Source organism: Apteryx mantelli, chromosome 1 (assembly GCF_036417845.1).
Source record: "Apteryx mantelli isolate bAptMan1 chromosome 1, bAptMan1.hap1, whole genome shotgun sequence".
Classification (NCBI taxonomy): Eukaryota; Metazoa; Chordata; class Aves; order Apterygiformes; family Apterygidae; genus Apteryx; species Apteryx mantelli.
In genome coordinates, this window is record NC_089978.1 from 93,538,686 (window position 1) to 93,561,727 (window position 23,042).

At 36.8% G+C, this 23,042-nt stretch overlaps 1 protein-coding gene and 1 long non-coding RNA gene across 2 annotated transcripts in view; one reads left to right on the forward strand and one right to left on the reverse strand.

Moving 5' to 3' along the window:
- The window catches only part of DMD (dystrophin), a 1,189,181-nt gene that overhangs the window by 555,762 nt on the left and 610,377 nt on the right, over nt 1-23,042 (reverse strand). The window lies entirely within an intron of this gene.
- LOC106500174 (uncharacterized) lies at nt 15,843-18,097 on the forward strand. Its single transcript, XR_001295346.2, has 3 exons — nt 15,843-15,876; nt 16,971-17,022; nt 17,971-18,097. It is a non-coding gene; the product is annotated as an uncharacterized lncRNA (long non-coding RNA).

Sequence of the window (23,042 nt, forward strand, 5' to 3'; positions counted from 1 at the left end):
CAGTCTTCAGGCACCTCTCCTGTTCTCCATGACCTTTCCAAGATGATGGAGAGTGGCCTAGCAATAACATCCACCAGCTCCCTCAGCACTCGTGGGTGCATCCCATCGGGGCCCATGGATTTGTGGGTGTCAATTTTGCTTAAATGATCTCTAACCCGATCCTCCTCCACCAAGGGAAAGTCTTCCTTTCTCCAGACTTTCTCTCTTGCCTCCAGGGTCTGGGGTTCCTGAGGGCTGGCCTGAGCAGTAAAGACTGAAGCAAAGAAGGCATTCAGTAACTCTGCCTTCTCTGCATCCTTCGTCACCAGGGCACCCACCTCATTCAGCAGTGGGCCCACATTTTCCCTAGTCTTCCTCTTGCTACTGATGTATTTGAAGAAGCCCTTCTTGTTGTCCTTGACATCTCTCGCCAGATTTAATTCCAAACGGGCCTTAGCCTTCCTCATCGTATCCCTGCATACTCTGACAATGTTCCTATATTCCTCCCAAGTGGCCTGTCCCCCTTTCCACTTTCTGTATAATTCCTTCTTCTGGCTGAGTTTTGCCAGGAGCTCCTTTCTTATCCTTGCAGGTCTCCTGCCTCCTTTGCTTGACTTCCTACTCATAGGGATGCACTGCTCTTGAGCCTGGAGGAAGTGATGTTTGAATATTAACCAGCTTTCTTGGACCCCCCTTCCTTCTAGGGCCCTAACCCATGGGATTCCTCCAAGTAGGTCCCTGAAGAGGCCAAAGTTTGCTCTCCTGAAGTCCAGGGTTGCGATCCTACTTAGTGCCCTGTCTCCTCCTCGCAGGATCCTGAACTCCACCATCTCATGGTCACTGCAGCCAAGGCTGCCCCCGACCTTCACATCTTCCACCAGTCCTTCTTTGTTTGTTAGTATGAGGTACAGCAGCAATTTGCTGATTGTCTTAAAATTTGTATTTGAAGAGGCATTTTATTTTTTGTGCTGATGTACTTTTTACAGATCTGACATCTCTACTTCTTAATATCCTTCATAAAGAATTTACTTTAGCATTCTATATATTCTGACATCCACCTGAGATTTTCCTTCAAACTACTCTTTTTCTCTTAGTTTTTTAGAATGGCTGTAAATAAACAATCCCCCCAGCTCCATACAGAGTAAGTACTCAATCCTGGAAGGGGTGGTGCAGAAGAAAAGAATCAGGGAAAGTAGCCTCTAGGGTTTTCCTTCCTATGCATTACTTGGTTGTACAGTGATATAGGTGACAAATCAGATATTAAATCCTATAGTCATGAACAAGTTTTCCTGCCATAGAAAATGCACCATACGTAATACACAACTGCAGAATTTTCTTACCTTTATGAATCCTACCACCACCATTCATTAGGGCACCACATTCTTAAGCAAACTTAGAGACTTCCATAACCCTTTTCTAAATTATTAAGTCCAATAAAATCCCTGAAATATTTTGGAACACTAAAAAGTGTTCATATATGCAAGGGTTGACACTTCTTAGTAACTAATACTTACAGTACCACAGACTGAAACTTAGAAAGGGAATCAAGTTTTATAATACAGTGAAGGCAATAACTTCTCATGAAATACAGTTTCAGAGCTTGAGGTGGTCACTTCAACTTTTGTTTTTAAGCAAGAGGAAAAACATAGACAGATGGCCCTAGACAAGAATTTATTACTATTCTGAGCAGACAAAGCCATTAGCTTTTCATGCATATTAATAAAAGGTCCTTTTTGTGGCAGTTCTCTTGGAAGAAAAGTGCAAGACCCCACTAGTGAACTTTTATGCATGGTCAGGCTTCTGAACAGATTTGTAAATGGAATCAATGGAAGAAAAAAAATCACTTGTGTGGCCCCCCCAAGGCTAATTATCAAGCTTGGCATTTTCCCCCATTTCCTCTGCAGGAGAAGCAACTCTTCATCTTAATGAGGGTAATGATGAGCTTCTTGCCTATAATTGCATTGAATTTGACATAAGATTTTAAATTGTACCATTAGAGGATAAAGCAATTTTTAAGTTTAATGCCATCTAAACCTAAATTTAACTGCCTATGAATTTCAAATCTCCAACAACAACATGAGTTCCATAGTTGAGCCTTTTTTATAGTCACAAATTAGTTTGACTATTACAGAAACCATTGAAATTAAAAGCCCTCTACCAATTTGAAAGAACTTATCTCAGAATATCTGTACGCTTCTGAGAAGGAAGAATTGCATATACCATTGAGTCATAGTGTAGGGCCAAAATAAACAGACAAATAAGCTTTATGCAAATAAATCCTTTCTTTTCACAAATGAATCCCTCCAAGTGAATCCAGAACAATTATGAGTGGGTCCTAAACACAGAAGGAAGAAATAAAATGAAGCACAGGCTCATATACATATGGGGGGGGGAGGGGGGGTACATGTACTTACACACATACATACTCCCACTCACATCCCTGTGGGAGATTTATTTTTCAGCCCCATGATATTATGGGAGGGAAGACTAGCATTTGATCCCTTCTTTCCTGTTTTTTTGTATCTTATGCGAGTGCTCTTCCACCTGACCTGTAATGTCTGTCCTGCAATCTCATCTGTTAAAGTGGTTCTACTTCATATGAAGAAGTAAACATTCTTTACGCCGAAGGGGTAGGCAGACTAACCCAGTGGCCAACACTACGACTCTCAAAATCTTTTCAGACTGCAGCAGTCCTATGTTAAAAGAGCCATGGTGACCAACAAGTATGTATTATTCAACTACTGCTCTTTTTAAATATTCATTGTAAGGCTACAGGACACAATGTTCTCTGCTTAGCATTTAGTAACAGGCTGAATGTCATAAAATGAGACCATAGTCAACTGCATAGCTCAACGAGGTCTCAAGGTCTCATTTACTTTGCCATGTGTTTGGTTTTGTTTTGTTTTGGCTGTATCTACCTCTTGCTTCTCGTACTTAGGCTTCAATGCTTAGATTGCAAACTCTGTTGTGTGTTTAGTATTTGTACAGCACTCGGACCAGTGGTGACCTGAGGCACCAGCAGAGCTCCTTGCGTTAGATCAGCAGAGCACAGAGAATACATGATAATAATAATGACATCAACCTATAGATTGAAAAATTGTTTAAGCCATATGAGCAAAGACACATGGCTAATTAGCTAAATAACAATAATATAGCTTATAAGCTTTTGGAAGTATTCAATATTATTTCTAAAGATTTTTAAGTTCAGATTTGACCAAGATATCCATTTAAATCAAATCCCGTGAAAGTAAGAACAAACCAGGAGATTAAAAAAAAGAGAGAGAGAGAAAAAAAAGAAATAACCTATATGCCTGTTACTGGGAATAAAAGGAAAATAAAGCTTATGAAATAGCTAAGCATTTAGCATCCAGACGGAATCTAAATGAACTCTGGCTCGCCATTGTCCACAATCCTCCTCTTTTGCCTCTCCACGTTACTCTATGCACTGCACAGCCAGTATTTTGCTTGCACTGAATTCCTATGAGCCAAAGATACTACAGATAACCTTTATCTTTCCCCTTCCTCAGCACAACCTTGTCATGCCTGTTGTTAGTAACTGTATTAAGACGTAAAGGAAAATTAGAGTACCATTGCTGTATATTGTTACTGTATAATGATTTTTTTTCTTTCTTTGATCACTGAGACAAATAGTATAGTTCCCAAAGAAAACAAAGTAAAGCAAATCTGCAACTACAACGATTTACAATATTAAAAATCAGTACAATTTCTTTCTGAACTCAGCCAGTCATTATACTTATATGCTAATTCAATAGTTGCAAATAGAGCAGTCATCAGGAAGTATAAAATGGACCCTGATACCAATTACAGAAAATATTTGAAATTGAGAGCTGAGTTCATAATTTGTAAAAGTCATTACAGCTATTTTACTGACACAGCATTGGAAATAAGTGGATACAAATTTAGGAATTGCTTTTGAATTTGGCACAAATGAATTCAGAATAATCCAAATGATTCTGGCACATTTGAAATGTTCTGCATCTTCTGTATACATTGATTAGGTCATAAAGATTACAGTACGGACCAAAATAATATTGCCTTTTGTTTTTCACAGGTACAAGCAAGAAGAGAGAATCATGTCTGTTGGTAACTTCTCCTTTTGGCAGATCTCCCCTAAACAGAATTCAGGCTCTTTGGAACCAGACTTTCGGACTGTCATTAAGGGATCCCCTCTCACATCCCGATTTCCCCTGAGCCACTAGTCTAGAGAGGTCTGCAGTGAGGTCTCACTAGCTCCAAATCAGGGTTAGAGGAGAACAGCACCTTGTGGGATGATGAGACGTGTCCCAGCAGGTAGGCAGAGATGCAGCCTCAGAGCTCACTGCCTAGCTCTCAAATCTAGTTCTGCTTTTGATGTAAATAAAGTCTGAAAGGGAGCAAAAGAGGAGGAGATATAACGAGGACTCTGTAATATCTGTATATTAACTGTAACTCTAGTAGGACTAAAAAAGATTTCTGTCTGATATTTGCCACTTAACAAATGGAATTAAAGTTAAAATATTTTTTACCGAATTAAACATAAATATGCAAAAATAGGAATAGTTGTTCTGAGAAAATATTGCTCTTCAATATTTGCTTTTATCTAGTATGAAATGCTGAAATTCAGAAACATTGAATTGTTTAATTTTGATATATTCAGTTAAGCTAAAGGAAACATTTTGACATTATCACATCAAAAAATCTTGTTAACACTTGTTGATCAAATTAATATGTTTTATGTCAAGAAACTTGGGGACTGAGTAGTATTTTCTTAGTGTCATGATTCCTCATGAGAGCTCCATATTGGATTCCTGTTACCTCTGTTCTTCTTTGAACAAATTATATTTCATGGGATGCTAACAAGAAAAAGCTAGTGTAACATGAATAAAGGAAAAACTAATAAAAAAAACAAACAAAAAACAAACAAAAAAAAAACCAAAACACCATTCCCAGCAGAGCATAAGAGCCCTACCTACACTTACCACTTGGTTGGAAGGTAGGGGATGACAAGCTAAACTAAAATGTCAAGAAAATTGAAATGTTCTATAAGAAATGAATGATTTTCAGGAGGAAAAAAATCACAGCAGATCATTAAAAGTTTGAGAGGTTTGCCATAAAAAAAAAGAAAAAAAACCACACAGAAGTAAGTGTATTTCTTAACAGATTTTAAATCTTAACAGATTCAAGAGGAAGTGATCTCTTTCTGCTTTACATACAGTCACACAGATGGAGTACACAGTATTCCCGTCTGCAGCTCAAACTATTCATTTGACTCCTTACCTGCTTCTATCTTGAGACTATTCAGAATAAACAGGATCCTCCAATTCAGAAGCCTCACATTCTCCGAAAGCAAGGAAGCAAAACAAAGAATGCAGTACATCTACAGTAAGTTTTTGAAGGCCAAATGCTTTGAATACATATTAGTTGTTGAAGTTATATGTGCAATTAAAGATAGCCTTATAGAAATTACTTTTCCTTGCTACATGTCTCATCCGCCCACTGCTGTATTTTGTTTGGAGCAGAGACAAGAGTCTCCTGCTTGCAGCCAGACGTTATATAGACTCCTGGGGCTAACAAGATATTTATTCTTATCTCATGTTTCCCAGTGAAACTACACTGGTGGTATTACCAGAAAATGGTACTGCAGTTAGCACTATATGCACTAAAAATACAAGGTGAGACACTAACAGTGAGACACAGTTTGCTTTACCCTAAAACTTCAGTTATACATTTTTGTGTATATATTTCAAAATTCAGAAAGTATTTTGGATACTTAGTAATTCATTTAAAACACGTTTCACACATGACTAACACAGAGAAAGACACATTCTATTTAAGCACAAGGTTACATAATTCTAAAGTTATAGGAAAAACACATCAGACTTATCAAGTTATCTTTCAGGCTACTTGTCACCAGCCACATTCTTGGATACACATGCTGCATTTCCCCCAAAGTGTAGGTTAAAATAATGTTACAATTGCAAACAAAGACACCCAAAGATAAGAAATAACCAAATTACAATAATTTCTGCAAACTTAATTATACATCATGAGCAGATGCAATTTTGATACAGGTTTTAATTACATAACCACATGACTTAATAGGAAACTATTTAATATTTAACTTTTACCCACATCATTTAATGGGTGACCTCATGTCTTATTTGCTGCATACTACTCAACTGTGAGCTGATAAAGAATTATTAATTACCCTCATAAGCTGTTCTGTGGCATGCATCACACTAGTATCAGAGTGCTTCCCAACCCTAATTATTTTCCACAGGCCTTCATCAAGATGAGGATCTACTATTATCCCCATTATACAGAAAGGGAGTTAAGACAAATGGAGTATAAGGTCAAAGTATCTGCTAATTTGGGGTACCTAATTTGAGACGGATGGGATCCAATTACTTACTACTGTATACCACTTTGTATTCCCAAATCAGAGTTCTCATTAATACGCTTGGTTAAACTTGAAGGGCTCAAGGATGGGAGGCCACAAAGGTTAGCTCTGTCCTCATCCTCTTCCATAGCTTATCCTACCCTCACCATCTGAGATTGCTAAGACTTTTCTGCCTAGCTACACTTGCTCTAAGTTTTCTAAATACACTCCTTCCAGCCCTTCTCCAACTTGTTCCTCTCATGCCTCTTGCTTCCAAATTCCCCAAATCTACCTCTTCACATATAATGTGATTCCTTTTCCTCTTCCCTAGCTTCCTGTCACCAAAACTAGCCCAGTTCTTTTCCCCAGATCCCAGGTCCTTATCAGACTCACTCTTCTTCTCCTAGTCTCTCATCCTTTGCCGTGGTCTGTCTTTAAATGTGTATATTAATCATGAAGTTTTCATCTCTTTTTCATAAGTAATAGATCCTACCATGAAATATGTTAAGTATAACAGGAGAGAACTGACAGTGATTATCTTCATTAGGATCAAGCTGAAAGAAGTGGTATCACATGAAGCATGTGCTAAAGAGATCACACAGACATCTGGGGACCTAGACTGATATTTTCATTGGAAAATGAGAATCAAGAGAAAGTATGTCTATAAAAACATCATCAATATTTGTAACATTCTTTACAGGTTTTATGACAAGATATCTAAATGTGCAAATATTTTCATTTCTAAATGTACTGAGGCAATGAGGAACTATGCATTCCTGGCTGGCCAGAAAAGTAATAAAAGAAAAAAAGCATACTTTCAAAGCAAATATTCTCTTAGCTAAATACAAACTGTGAGTTACAACAATATAATCAAGTATTAAACAAAATCTTACATCAAGATTAAGCATAAAGCCTGCAGAGCTGAATTTCTTTACAGATTTATTTAAGTAAGAAATGGCCAACTCTGCCCTGTGCCCCGACAGAAAATGAGGACACATGCACTCAGATGCATATGATAAACCCCACAGTTTTATTACCATCATCACGGCGAGAGTCAAGACTATGGCAAACAGTCCCAGAGGCAAACACTTAGAAATTAAGTTAAGGTTTATCAGCCTCTTCTAATTTAAGTCAGCAGCAAAATTCCACAAGAGGTTTTTACCATAACAAGGGAGACCCTCATCAGAGGCATTCCCCAAAGCGAGGCTACTTTGCCAGCGATTCAAACCCAACATTGTACAATACCTAAAATGTTTAACTTTATTCTTTCTTATGCATTAATCTTAGGACTCAATCTCCTTTGAAAAGTATATTCTTTAATTTAGACTATGGGTTATATAGACTATAAGGGGTTACAAAGACTGGCATTTCATACTCTGCACTGGCCTTACTGCAATATTGTAGGCATAACCTCAATGCTCTGTCAGACTCCCTGTACAATGCTGCTTTTATCTTTATGAAGATAAACTGCTAATCGATGCTAAATCTGCCTTCTGTAGTTGGCCATAACAATAATGCAACTATCGTTAGACAAAAATATAACAAGTTACATTTTATTTCTGGGAAGGGTAGAGTAGGAAACAACAAGAAGCCTCTTCCTATCTCCAGTGAATGGCTTAAAGCTGTTCCTGAAGGCTGATTAATGACTTAGCAGAGTTCTCACACCTAAGAAAAGTAGTCCTAAATCAGTCTACATCAGAAAAGCCTGTCCTCATTCCTCCCTTCATATTCCCATACCAAGAGGCAAGCACACATCACACAGTTTTGGCATTAGATAGTTGATTGAGCATCCAACCCATCTTTAGATGATTACTGCAGATGATCTACAAAAAACAAAAACGAAAAGAAAGAAAGAAAGACCAACCCACAATCAGAAATGCCTGGTGCTGCAGCAATTCTCCGAAGTCCTTTCACAACTTTGGTGAATGGCCTGGCTTTCATCTCTCCATAGCTGAGATGTATTCAATAGTATTCAAAAATGCTAGAGAAAAATGAGTGTCTATAAAACCTAAGGGTCAATTTCTGATCTTATTTACAACAGCATAAATGTCTACTGGAATATATAAGGGCAGAAATGTTTACCCTGTTGTCCTTAGAATTAAATACTCCTGTGAACCAACTGAAGGTGATTGTCACTTTTGACAAAAATCCTCTCTGTCTCATCCAGTCTTTCTTCATAGTCCCCTATCTGTGACTTTAATAGGGGTACATACCTTAGGAAGAATATATTTTGCATTAATTAAAATCACACCTTATAATAATTCTGTTATAATAATTAATTGTGAGGATAAATGTGACATAATAAGCTTGAATCATTAAAGACTTTAAACAGAACTGCTAAAATTTCTGCTTTACTTTTCCCCCGCCTCACATCTGAATTGTATAAGCAAACACCTAATTTATTGGCACAATTAAGTTTCTCCTTCTGTACTAGAGATTTTTAATAGTAATATACATACAAAAGAACATTAGTAAATGCATTATATTTTCCACCTCTAAAAATATTTTTTTTATATTTAAATAAAGAAACAATCTTAAATGCACAATTTGAATAGCAACTCTATATTCAGCACTATAAAAAAATCAGGCCAAGCATTTCAGGATCCTATATTTAGGTTTAGTTTTGAACATTTTAAAAATCTGACTCTTATTTTTAATTACCCAAAACAATATTTTTGCTTCAATTGGGACAAGTGCTAAAAATCCAGCAAACCCAAGCCATGCAATTTTTAACAAAGATTTGCACATATTCACCTCTGTGACTCTAAAACAAACAAAACCCAATAAAAGCAACATATTATACATTTCAGTAAGCATACTCCAATTCTTTGCATGCAAATAGACACGTCATTCATTGACAAAAGGGAAACATCAGTTTGTTGTCCACTAAGCATGCTTAATACCATGTTATGAAGCGGGAGTTCTCATTTTCCAAAGCTATTATGCTTTGTAATGTAAATGCACCAATGAAAGGAGTGTCTTATGGCTGCAAATGAATTGCACTACATGAGTGAAAATAATTACTGCTGTTCAAACAAATGAATTTGGCTACTTCAGCACATTTTATATAATGATAAATATAAGCAGCTGGTGCAGGTGTTCTCAGATAGTAGAAAATATTTCTTTACTATTTCAATTTTACTAATTTCTGTGCATAATGTCTTGCACAGTCCTGTGCAATGAGAAGATGTGAGCAAAACTGTAGGTTCTGAAGAAGCTAGTTTAGATGCAAAACAGGTTGAAGTACACTGAAAATAAGGGAATGTTCCCCTGGAACATTATGATACATTGTTATTATTACCACAGAGATGGAGAGATACATCTTGAGACTCAGTGGTGGCAAGAAGAAAAGATTGCTATATTCTTGGAAACATAAATACTGATGATGTAAATGGGAGACTGCACTGTAAGGAACAAATTCCTACACCAACAGCAATAATAATATAGTTTAAATACTAGACTAGCTCACAGAAGTTTTGAGGGCCTGCTGCAAGCGCCAGTGGTCCCAAGCATCAAATCAGACACCATTTCTCTGACTAAATACAGCAATTATTTGATGATCAGTAGTCACACACAAGTGAAAAACCCCCCCACAGATTATACATCCCTAAAATGATAAATAGGTACATACAAAAAAAGTTTTTACTTACTTGTGCATACAGTTTTGGACTACAATTTGTTAATATTTGATATCAGACTGACAGGAATAGGAAAGACAAGGATCTAAAAATCTACACCTGACAGAGAGATATGTCCAACACCATCTTGTTCCTGCAATTTTCAGACTAGAGGCCTCCCAGCATGCACATGACAAGAATGTATTCATGCCCAGTGATCGTCAGGATTATACATTTAAATTTTAATACCAAATGGTGATGCTTCATCAGTTGCTTATTTGGAATTTAGATGAAATATTTCATCTGACACAACAGTTGCATTTTTTTGAATTGTTGAAAGTGCCAGACAGGTTATGTGCTTAGATCTGCACATAACAGAAATAAGAAATCTGTTCTTTCGAGCATTCTGTGGGTTCTTTCCTATTTACTACAGGGGAATACAGTTTTATTTTTGTTTGTTTGTTTCAGACCACTTAACATGCATTGATGGAAGCACTACTCTACCTCTCCATCCCCACTTAGCAAAATTCATATATCTGTATGGAGTGATTTTCCATTTTCACTTCCTTTTTCCCACTTACCAAATAAATTTTCTATCGTCTTCTATTTTGCCTTCTATTGCAAAATGTCATCCTAGATCCCACATGTCTACCTATATTTAGACATGGGCAGACAAAAATGGGATGAAGTATTTTTTCACTGGAATTTGTAACTCATGATAACAGAAATGTTCCAGAGAGACTGCTTGTTTTTGACAGTGTTCTGACTGAACTGCAATGGGTTCTGATGAAAATCTGCTTGGTTTCCTTCAAGCTCATATGGCTGGACCTTTGGTAGATCCCTTTATAAGCTTGGGGAAAATGAGAGATTTTGCTCTGAAAATATTTATATGAGATACACTAAGGAGAAAGAAGAAACATGACTTGAATGTTGGCCATAGGCAAGTAGCAATACAATAAAAAACACTGCATGCATGTGAAGCGGTTCTGAAGGAAGAAACTCAGAGAAAGGAACAGAAAATTGAATTCTGTAAAGAAAATAGACTTAGGGATTAGCTTCCATTTGTAAACATAAGATACCAAGACATCCAAGACAGAGGAAGATGAGTGATTTTACCTGGCAATGGATCGAGTTTAACAGTTCCATACTGTAGTCCAGATGATTGTTCTTAAGGTACAAAACAGGGTTACCATTGTGTCTGAACCTGTGGTTTGAACTGTTCAATTCAAACCTGAGCCTGGGCTCAGTCTATAGCCAAGTTGAAGAATTAGCTCTCTTTTTATTAAGATGAAACAAAACATGGTCTAGAAATACATGTAAGCTAAATTTTAGGAAGCCTGGAAGCTGGTTCAAAATATGCTGCTCAGATGTTTATTTTCTTAAGTACATCTTTTTTAACACAGGAATGTCTAATTTCCTAAGATACTTATTTGATGTGTAGCTTCAATATCAGGGAGTTAGTATTTCCTCTAATGAAAGATCAAGTTGCTTCTAGTTTGATCTGAAATAAAATTGGACTATTTATCTAACTGATATTTATTTTTAATTGTATGAGAAAAACATTACTCTGCTTACGCAAATGCATACATGACAGAGATTTCCTCTTTTAAATAATTTTTTATATTGATCTAAAAAGACCCCATAAAGACATTCCATAAAAAAGGCTAAAGATTCTTGCCACCTTTTTAATTTCTACAAGGAAGAAGGCAGGCAGAGGATGTGGGACCACGCGCTTTAAGTGATTTGCTCTGAGATCTTTTTCACCACTTACTACAGACCATTCTCATTTATACCTTCAATGTTCTTATTAAAAGCATTTCCTTCTGATCCTGCAAGCAGTGAAAAAAGTAGAGTGCAATTAATCGTACTGTCTCTCTATATAGTTTTTTAAGTCACAACAAAATTGTTTCTTTCCAACATTTCTTGAGAACAGGAAAGAAACCATTTGTTATTTTCTTTGTAATTTCTTTATCAGGCTACATGGGTAACAGCCTTGTAAACTGAAGCTACAGTCTGGCTGAGAAGGACAGAGAGAATGGCTTCCTCTCTTTGGAAGGTAAAAGCTTTATTCATTAGGATTTTTGCTTGTTGTTCTCAGTTCACAGATACAGAGGCTAAATTACCTCATGTAGAAACATTGTAACTTCTCCCCTTTTTGATCATAAGAGTTTAATGGATGCAATTTGGCCATTCTATCCAGTGATTGGATTTGGAGTCTGCTAATTTAAATAGTCACAGCAGTAATCTCTCAGTAGGAATTTATGCAGTGCTGCTATATTAAATCCATGGATACAGGGCATGCAAGTATTCCAGTGAGATCAGACTGTACTTAAGAGTAGCTTCATGAGGTGAGGTTGGCCATTTGAGTAGGCAGGACTATGAGAATTTACAGATCTTTTTAATTTATTAAGTTTTTATTAATAAACATTGCTGTTCATGCCCTTCATTTATTTTGATCCCCCTCCACAGAACTAATCCTGTTATGCAGTCGGTAACACTTCCAAATGAAATGTTTTGTTCAGCAATCAGAATGCATACTATCATTGCAGTTACCCCCAGAACATAGTACATGTCAGGAAAAGGGGAACATACATTTTAAAAAACTGGCAGGAAGAAAGATAAATCTATTGTGCTGCTGATTTTGACATGATATGCTATTTTAGAAGCAGCATGTTTGGAAATCTATTGCCCTCAGTCCATTGCCACTCCAAAATCATCAATTACTGTTATGTATAATCTCAGTCCAGAGCCACAAAGGGAAACAAGTTTTACTGTGTTTATAGATATGGCTTTCTTAGTCTTGCAACTCCCCTGATCTTCTGAACAAGGAAACTGTAAAATGTCAGGGGAAAGATTAAACCAGTCTACACCATTTGGAGGACTTTAAAAAAATAAATAAAAAAATAGATAAGCCATAAAATCATTTAGCGTGCTAGAACACCAAGAAGAGGTTCTCTATAACAGATGCAGCCTGGAGTATAAGGTATGCAGAAATGTATGATCCTTGCCTAAAGAGCAAGTAAACCTGAGAAAGGGGAGGAAAAGCTTTTTGATTAGCTTAAGGAGTGGTTCCACAGTACAGATTTAACTGAACCAAATTGCAGGCTGCCACTAAAAGGGGAGGGTCCCGTTCTTTCCCTATGTCCTGGCATTATGTTCCCACTACTTCCAATTGAATCTGGCCCTGATGCATTTGCTGAATCACCCCACTGAAACTAGCCAGGTAAAAAGGAATGATTATAATTCCTTAAAACAGGCAAGTACAAGAACCGGAGCTGATGTAAAGGAGAGATTGGCAATACATTGCTGGAGGGGAGGATGGTAGAGGAGGACTGGGAGTGCTGGTGGACACCAAGTTAAGCATGAGGCAGCAATGTGCCCTTGTGGCCAAGAAGGCCAATGGTATCCTGGGGTGCATGAGGAAGAGTGTTGCCAGCAGGTCGAGGGAGGTGATTCTCCCCCTCTACTCAGCCCTGCTGAGCCCACATCTGGAGTACTGGGTCCAGTTCTGGGCTCCCCAGGACAAGAGGGATGTGGCACTACTGCAGCAAGTCCAGCGAAGGGCTCCTAAGACAATTAAGGGACTGGAGCATCTCTCTTATGAGGAAAGACTGAGAGAGCTGGGCCTGTTTAGCCTGGAGAAGAGAAGGCTGAGAGGAGATCTTATCAACATGTACAAGTATCTGAAGGGAGGGTGTCGAGAGGATGGAGCCAGACTCTTTTCAGTGGTGCCCAGCGACAGGACGCGAGGCAACGGGCACAAACTGAAACACAGACAATTCCATCTGAACATGAGGAAAAACTTCTTCACTGTGAGGGTGACAGAGCACTGGAACAGGTTGCCCAGAGAGGTTGTGGAGTCTCCTTCTCTGGAGATATTCAAAACGCGCCTGGATGCAATCCTGTGCAACGTGCTCTAGGTGACCCTGCTTGAGCAGGGGGGTTGGACTAGATGATCTCCAGAGGTCCCTTCCAACCTCAGCGATTCTGTGATTCTGTGACTGTCCGTTTTGGCAACATCCTGCAATACAGCAGACTGAAATGCATTACAAAACCTCACCTTTAGTGTCAGCAGAACAAACCTCTTTTTTCCTCTCATTTCTTTGCATTTGTCTTTTATAAACATTTGCAACAGGGTTTTCTATTTTGGACACTGTGAATACTTTTCTTTGCATTATGCCATAATCTAAGATGAATTAATGCTTGTCTTTACCACCTCCCCCATTTATTTCTCCTGCTCTCCAGTACATATTGGCACACCTCCATATAAAATACAGCTCCTATAGTCATTTTTCTTGGCATCCTACCAACCATCAAATTCAGCTTGCTACTAGCACTTCCAAAGTTAGTTAAGCATAAAACTCTGTGCATCATCACTCACCTAGTCTGTGAAATCTTTTGGCACACAGCATCTGCCAATATTGCTATATCTGGTCAGACAGTGGCTGCTTCCCACGAAATTGCTGTTCAAAAAAAACTTTTCTGCATGATGCCACTTTCACAAATTCATATGCAAAGCTCTCTTTCTGTTATCATGTAAAGTCTTCCAAAAGCTCTCCTCTCTCTTCTATTTTCTTGAAGCATTTTATATATGTTTTATATGTGCTTTGACGTTCCCCCTAGCCTACTGGCAGGCAGGGAGCATTTCGAGGCTCCAGAACACTTGGACAACGTTTAGCTCACTGTGGATCCCCTCTTCAGCTAAAGAAATGATAGCAATAAATCTTCTCCATTTTCAAATTAAAAGAAAAGACAGCACCATGTGCGAGAAATAGGTCACTTCCTGTGAACTTTCAAGTAACTTTTTTTTTTTAATGGAACCTTTTCCTGTATTATTCGGCATGCTTTATTTATAAACTTAGCTGTGTTTCAGTCACTCCGCATCATATACTTAATGCAGGTATGCATACAATGAAAAATTCAACACGGAAACCTGCATTAAGCAACTACTCAAGGGATGTAAAGTGAAGTCTTTGCTAGTGATATTCTTTTAACAGAAGTGGGTTTTAATTTTAGTCCGGCAATGAATTTACAATGATCCTCGAGCACTGACTTCTGGAGTTAAATGAAAATCATTACAGGGCTGAAACAGATATCACACTTAACAACTGTGGCATTTTCATGGCCTGGCCAGTTGAGTACTAGTGGTCTGTAAAAAACATTCCTTAGCCAGATGTAACAGAGATTACTTAAAAGGTCATTGCTATCATCTACTGCAAGCTGAAATCTGCTCTATGATTCCCCAACCTTTTCCCCCAAACATACAGTCCTACAGTTCCACTAGTTTTACTTTCTGTGCAAATCACTTAAATCAGTTTGAGAATTTCAGCAAAAGAGATACAAAAGCCTGCCATAGGAAAGCATAGAGGTGTCTCACATATGAAGTGTCTCACACTTTATGGATATTCTATACCCATTCCTTTCTGGGATGTCCAAACTATATCTTTCTTAACATAAATATTAGCTGTACCTGGCATACATTTCTATCAACATGTTTGCATAATTCTTATTGTTACAGGAATATAAGGAGAACAGGCCTCTAAACATTGCTTAAAGATCTTACAGGAAACTTAAATATTTGAAATTATCAGTAGTCTAATATTCTGGGCTAGCAATATAAGCTGTTCGGGGTTTTTTGTGAACAGTTTTTTTCTGCTCTTAATTTCAGTCAGAACTTGTATGAAAACCATCCTCCCTCACATTGTTTTCCACATGAAATTTTGGATAGAAACACAAAGCACAGGATTCACTTGCCTAAACACAGGTATCGAATTCCATTTTTCAGACACTGACCCTAAGGTATCCCACACAGCCTCCACATGCTGCCCCAAAAGAGACAAACCTCTTCCACACAATCTGTGACATCTGCCAGCCCTGCGTGGCTGCCTCAGACGCTCAAAGGTATGTCAAATGGCACGAGGTGCCCATTTTTGCACTGCTGAAGTTATTATTTAACAGAGAGCCTTCTAAAAGGTTAAATAAGTGAAGTCTTGGGGAGACCAAGCTGAGGAGTCTCATTTTCAGCTGGAAAAGATTCATGGAGAGTGATGATAATTACAATGTATGTATTAAAATAATGAATTATTCTAAAGAGTCCCAAATGCAAGAATTTTAATGTACCCTCGCTACTATTATATCAAAGCATTTGACCTCCATGTCAGTCAGATGTGTAACGCTGCATATTTCCTTCCATCTCAGCTCTCTCTCTCTCTCTCACACACACTGAGCTCCATTTAACGAAGAGGAAGGGTTTCGTCGCAGGTAGGTATGGTGGTTATAGATCCACTGGTAGCATAGGGCACAGAGCCCAGACTTCTTGGCTTCCCTTGATTTCATGACAAGGCCACCTTCTATCCCAGAGTGTTTATGCAGATTTTATAAACCCTCCATACACAGAACATATCCTATCAAGTCCAGCTGACCTTTGGTGGAATATCCGAGTCAGGAAAAGGAAAGAGAAGGGATTACTTCCCAAGTGATTCTACCAAAGGATGTCTGTGAATGACAGATCCTTTGGATGGCCCTTGTTACTGCTCTGTGTCAAAGAATCAATAAAAATGAACAGATTAAAAAGAAGATAAAACAAACGAACCCAAAGCACCAGAATGGAAAATACTTCGTTGGGTTGTGCAATTAAGTACCTTGTAAATGACTAGAGGTAGTCTCCTTGGTAATTCTAGCTGTAGAAATACTGCTTTTTTTTTTTTTCTTCTTCTTCTTCTTCTTCTTCTAAGGATACAAGTTAAATTGCTGAGTGCATGGTGAAAGGGAATGTGGAGGTTACTTTGCATACTAAATTGGGTTAATACACAGTGAAATGTACTTAGAAAAGATAATTTGGAGTTCTTGCAGTAACAGAATGTTCTCCTTTACTGCTCTGTGCCACAGGCTTTACGGAAAAATGTCTGGCAACTCAACTAATATTAAGGCATTAAGTGATTTAAATGAATGGGGTGTGTTGTCCAAATCAATGAATAATTGTTTGTCCCTTGAAGGTTTGGGCAGCAACAGTATCAACATTGAAATGTCTCTGAAGCTTCCAAGTCGGTAAGAATTTCTACTGAAATTTACCATTAGACATTTATTGAAAAATCAGAGCCCAAATTTTTATTACAAAAGGTCCAACATTAGAAAAATCTAGTGCTCTTAGACAAAGGGTAACTAGCTAGATCCTTTGGTTACGCAGTAAAAGACCAACGCCTCAGTATCCTGAAGGGCCATGGGTTATTTAACTGTTCTTTGTCTCAGAAAGACTTTAGAAATCCACAGATCAAGCACCTTTTGAAAAAACACTACAAAACTAAAGGTGCAGGAAAAAAAGTATTAGTCATTCTCCTAAAAGAGAAAGCTAGATCCCCTAATGTGATCTAATGTGATGTAAGAGACACCACGGACAGACAGGCAAGAAAAAGCCTTAAGGTTTTATATACAAGTTGAAGAAATGCTGAACATTTCTGATCTTATCCGAGTTTGTCCTTTAAAACGTACCCCTCACTGTCCACACATGCTTATGCTATTTAATCATGGATTAGGTCTCTAGTTCTCAAACAAAATATTTTCCCGAAACAACAATATAATAAGTGAAATAAATGTAAAGGAAACTTAAATTTCTACAATTACACATTTTATTTTAATTGGATGTTTTTTCAGAAAATGCCTCTGTGATAGAAACTTATCATGGTATCAGCTCTCTCAATAGGAAAAGTACAACAGTCACAACAGAATTTATAATGATATTACTAATTAGTTCCATCATGCAATGCTAAATCATTTTTCAAGTGAAACATTGTCTTTGAACTACTGATATTCAGATTTTATCCTGTTCTTTCAGTTATTGCTTTAAAATCTTACGCATTTGAGCTGTGTTGTGCATTTTCTGAGAGAAAAATCATTCGCTGAATATTGGGGGGGGGGTTTGTCAGAGAGTTAATTTGAATATAACTCATTCCAAAATATGACTGTTCATGTTCTTTGATATTTTAAATGATGTTCCAGGTGGATTGCAGGTCCTTTGGGAAGAAAGGGAAGGGATGGAAAGGAAGATGGACTGCAGAACTGTTGTTAGAATATCTGTATTGTGAAAACATGCAGCATAATGAACATCCTGGCCTCTTGAACTTAAGATAAGTCAAGAGTCTGTACTGATGGAATAACATGCAAGGACTCAACAGAACACAGTTACTCTGTTTCATTGTTATCATTACAAGTAAAACACTCAGCATGTCCCACGAAAATTTCAGAACAATGGATTTTATTACTGTTGCATGTCCTTACTAGCCACTAACAAAAGCTGGGCAAAAAATCCTCGGACAAAACCGTTCAATCATCTGCTAAATATATGTGACTGTGTTCTTCTAATAAATTATACCTAGATATAAATATTCATAGAGGAGTATCTCTTCTTAAAGTCACCTTTCCAAATAAATAACTCTCAAGTAAAATTATGAACAATCAACACTGCTATAAAACATAACTATCTAGAGGACAAAGTCAGGATAAAGAAGCTAGGCAAAACTGCTTAAACAACCACCTTTGCACTTCCTCATGCCAGAATACCCAGTGCCATAGTCAGGCATGAGAACCAGAGACCTTAAAACTAGTCTAAAAAATACAGAAGCATATCTGTTGAGGGCAGGCATAGCAAAATCCTTGAAGTTCACATAAAAACTCACAGTACCACATTTGTGTGCATCTATTAGCTGTACTGGAATAACACTGCATGTTCACTGGGCACAATTTTTTTTTTTTCCGTACAGTGTGACCAAGCAAATTAGCCCTCAAAGTAAAGGCTCATTTTGTTTATAAATTTGGATAGAATTATTTTGTGAAATGTCTTGGCACCTATGCCAAAGGTTGTTTTGTAAAATCTTGTTAACATCAGTGATCTTAACAAGGAATACAGGACTATTTTAACCATGAATATTGTTACATATGATGCACTTAACAACAGAAGTTTAACAAATTTATCCACTTAATATTTGAGCCACTCTCTGAAAAAACAATAACCATACATCAGGGTGTAAGAGGAATAGAAGCTCTGTGGTGAAAACCTGAGAATCAGCTGTTTTACCTCTGTATAAAGTCACTAATTACTGGAAGCAGGATTAAAATGCAGACTAAGTGACAGTAAAGAAAAAATATAAAGATTTGTTCCTCAGCCTACTTAAGCTTAGGAAAGTCTAAGGCATCTTTAAATAAAGAAATGAACAAGGAAAAAAAAAAAAACATGTAGCAGCAATTATCTCACTGTTACTTTCTGGTCCCTACAGTCCCTTTAAGGAATTTATTTTGTTATTTTTGTATATATTGGCACAGCTCCTGAAATGGTAACATGAGGAAAAAAAAAATTAAAAGCGAGTAAAGTATCCCAGAATACTTGTGCAGGTTATATTTCAGAGTGGCATAAGTTAAAAGAAAAATCAACTGGAATTGCTTATAGTTATCAAGATTGGTTAAACAATCTCTCCTCTTAGTCCATGAGGACAAAGTGTTCACACAATAATAAAACATAATCTATTAAAGTCTGTTGAAAAGCATTACAGACATTCATTATAGACTAGAACATAATATACATGACAGATCAATAATCATCATAACACAGCATACTACTGTGCTATATAAATGAAGTCCGTAGTCAAGGAGGTATTACAATGTATACAAGTCCATTTTCATGTACATGGAAAAGGACACTTAGATTAATGTCATAAAGAAAGATTACCTAAGATTAACATAATAAAGAAAAAAGCATAAAAGAAATTTTTAAAAATCCACAGAAAAAGAAGCATTTGTGACGGTAATTTTAAAAACTGTACAAAGAAAAATGTATGATATATTAATGTAGCATACTGGACATTCTATGTACACTAAAAACCTCAAGGAGGACATCTTCGTTTATCAAATCTATGGCCCAAATACATTATTTTATAATGATGGGTTTATTATTATTTACTTTTCATGGTTAAAAACAAAACTCGCTATGCAAAACCCTGAAGTGTGTAAGTTAAAAACACCTTGAATACAAGTGTACTATATCATCCATGTACATCTGTTTTTATTAGATGGAATAACAATACATTTGAAGTTAAATAATCTTTCAATATATTTTATTCCTTATAGATCTGTTACTTTAAAATAAATACACTAGAGATTTTGCCAGTTTGTTATCAAAAAGTTGGTATTTGCTAAGTTAGCACAGAAGTATCGATTGTGTGATATTTTTCCTACACAGTTTTGCTGGAAATTTCTGTGGCACAAATGAAGTATGTGCTGTCAAGTGTCAAATTTTTAATGACATACATATATGATTTAGAAAATGCAAAGATTGTAGTTCCTGTCTTACTCATATTTTGTCTGAAATTATTGGAAGAATAAGAAATTAAGGAGTTATACTCTGAACTGTCTTCTATTTGTGTGCCCTTGAGCCAGACATCAGCATGGAAGCTACACAGCTACTCAAAAACCTGGCAGTTTGGGGATTTCATGGCAAGGAGTGTCATTCTGAATTTCTAGTTTGAGCTTACTACCAGGTCAGGAGCTACTGCAAAGAAAAAATTATTTTAACAGAATGGCTAACGATATAAGTTCTGACTGACTATTTATGCCTAGATCTCAGGAGGTTTAGTGATAAACGTATAAGAATAAATTTTGACAAGTCAGCCAGCAAGTCAACAGAGATAAAACTTATTCCACTTGACACTATTCCAGGCAAAGTTTTGGTGTCAAAGGTTGACCTCTTTTGTAACTCTTTCCATTTCTTTAAGTAACAGCTGCTTCTCCGAATGCCTTCTGCCTCGCCCCAAATTCCAGACTTCCTTTCTCTTCAGAGATGTTTGCATACAGAAGAGAAACCAAACTTCTTCTGAGTCACTAGAACTATTCTGTTCAGTATTTACCACAGAGTCTACTTGCTTCCAAAAATGCAAGGCGGCTTTTTTCCCCCCTCAGAACTAAATGATACCTAGTTAAACAGATCTGTTTTCTAAAACTGTGACAGCCTTGTTGAGAGAAATGTCCTGATAATGGAATTTTACTTATTCAGTTAAAAACAAATAATAAAAGCAACTACTTTTTTAAATGTCATCTTCCACCATTGTATTAACTGGATTCTCTCTTCTGACTTTTTTTCTCCATCACATTTGTGAGTATATCTTTGTATATGTATGTGTTTTACATCCATACCTATATAGCAATTTACTTTTGGAATAGAATTAATTTCTTGTTAAAAAAAATAATCATTTAATAAGTGAAATGCAGAGCATTCAGCATAGGATGAAGAATGAACACAAAGAAACAATGATATAACAGTGAACTTGCTTCCAGTACCACTTATTTATATATTTATGCATGTTCTGTATTTTGGGGATTTACAAAGCCCCTGGTACTGAATAATTCATGATTTTTATTAGAATTATTTCTGCATTTTTTGTACTGCAGGCAAAAATACAATTTTTAAATTGCAAACAATTGACAAAGGTCAGGTTTGCATCAGTGCCATCACCTTCTTTTTACTTTTGGGATACAAGTGTAACAGAGAGCATAATGGCTTTTCCCAGAAGAATATATTGTTAAGTGTTCTTTAATAACAACTACACAAAATGCTAACATTGCATATACACTATGAAGCACTTTCAGCCCTGTATATAGTGGAAAAGAATTCAACAAAACAAAGCAATTTCTTGCTCTGAGGGGGGAAAAGTTAATAATAGTGCTGATAATATATTAATTGAGGCAAAATTGAATTCAACTTATGTTACTACTGCTTATGTTTTGAACTAAAGCAATAGCTTATTCTAAATGAACAAACAGATACAATCAGTTTTATGAAAAGCCACTGCCTTCCTGTTTTGCTTAAGTATGGCTTAAACAAATGTCTTGGAAAACTGGCTTGTACTTTCATTTTTAATAACATATGATTTATCATTGACTGTTCTTTCTTCTTCTAGCAGCAAGGCATTCCTTTATCTGGTGATCCTTGTGGAAGGTGCTAACAGAATATTGAAGCTGCTATTCATTAAGGTGCCTTTTTTTGTTTGGGGGGAGGGGGGTTGGAGGGGGGTGTTTTTTAATACAGTTGAGAAACAACCATCAATATAAAATTCTCAGGACTGGCTACATTCAAAAGCTATCTGCATCCCTCAGAAATGAAAGATCTTAGTCTTTTTTATTTTATTTTATTTTATTTTATTTTGGAGAAAAGTAACATAAACAGGCCTGGAAAAGTTTATTTGTGCCAAAGTTCTTCTGTTGAAAGTATCGTAAAAGGCAGCAATACAAATATGTCCTTTAAGCTCAGTGAAAGATGTGACATAGAAAATGTGTGTGGATAATAAAAAGAGGAAGGACACATTGAGGACAGGGACTGCGCACACGTTTTGTGGGAAACTCCAGCAGCTCATCACCTAAAAAGTTGTCACAACCCAATGCTAGAGGAGAGACACATGGGGGTCCTACCTCCCTGGCCTTCAAGATGTATGTGGAATCTCCCAAAATAATGACACAAAATACCATATTTGCTTTTTAGTATATACCTCCCAATTTAAACATATATATTTGTGCAATATTGATGGAGAAATCCTTGGCAATGATTAATCAGGATTAAGCATAGAACAATCAACAGAGATAATAAATTAGTAGGGTTATTCTCCCCATCTGTCAGAGTGGTAACCACATGGCAGCAAAATTAAAATATAGCCACACATCATTACTACTTTATAACATCCAAATGACTGATTTCTAACCAATATCAACATTTCTGTAGGCTGCCAAAGAATTAATGAGGTGAAGCATACACTGAATGGAAGACGAAAATCTTAATGTCAGAATAGGGAGGATAGCAAAAGTGCATGTTTGGATGAGGGGGTGGAGGTTGTCTCACTACACGAATTTTGTGGAAAGTGGGTATTTTAAGCCAAATTGCCAGCGGGAAATGGTTGAAAAATAAGACTAAACAAGCAGTGACTTTTGAGGATTCTTAGTCCATGACATTGCTTAAAAATAGCTAATGAAGGAAAAAAGTAATTTCTTGACTGTTATGCTATCTCCTTGCTCTTCATTATTTCTTTGCAAGT